Source organism: Penaeus monodon, chromosome 33, assembly GCF_015228065.2.
Source record: "Penaeus monodon isolate SGIC_2016 chromosome 33, NSTDA_Pmon_1, whole genome shotgun sequence".
NCBI lineage: Eukaryota > Metazoa > Arthropoda > Malacostraca > Decapoda > Penaeidae > Penaeus > Penaeus monodon.
The window spans coordinates 12,892,147-12,892,359 of NC_051418.1; the positions used below are offsets into that span (position 1 = coordinate 12,892,147).

General features: G+C 21.6%; 1 protein-coding gene across 1 annotated transcript in view; it reads right to left on the bottom strand.

Annotated features, from left to right (window-relative positions):
• The window catches only part of LOC119594253 (protein embryonic gonad-like), a 25,099-nt gene that overhangs the window by 2,966 nt on the left and 21,920 nt on the right, over positions 1 to 213 (bottom strand). The window lies entirely within an intron of this gene.

The following is a 213-nucleotide window of genomic DNA, read 5'->3' on the forward strand; positions in this document are numbered from 1 at the left end:
ACAAAACTTTTACACGATAAATCAAAATTTCCATTATACAGAATATTAAAAGAACTCATATCAGTATTTGATAAATATATATTTTTTTCACTAATGATGAAAAAAGTCAATGCCACATAAAAAAAAAAAAAAAATACGTTTGTTTTTTTGTGAGTTACCATTTTTCTTTTCGATTTATTTCCTTTAATCATAGTTCAATAAATTGCTTCATTC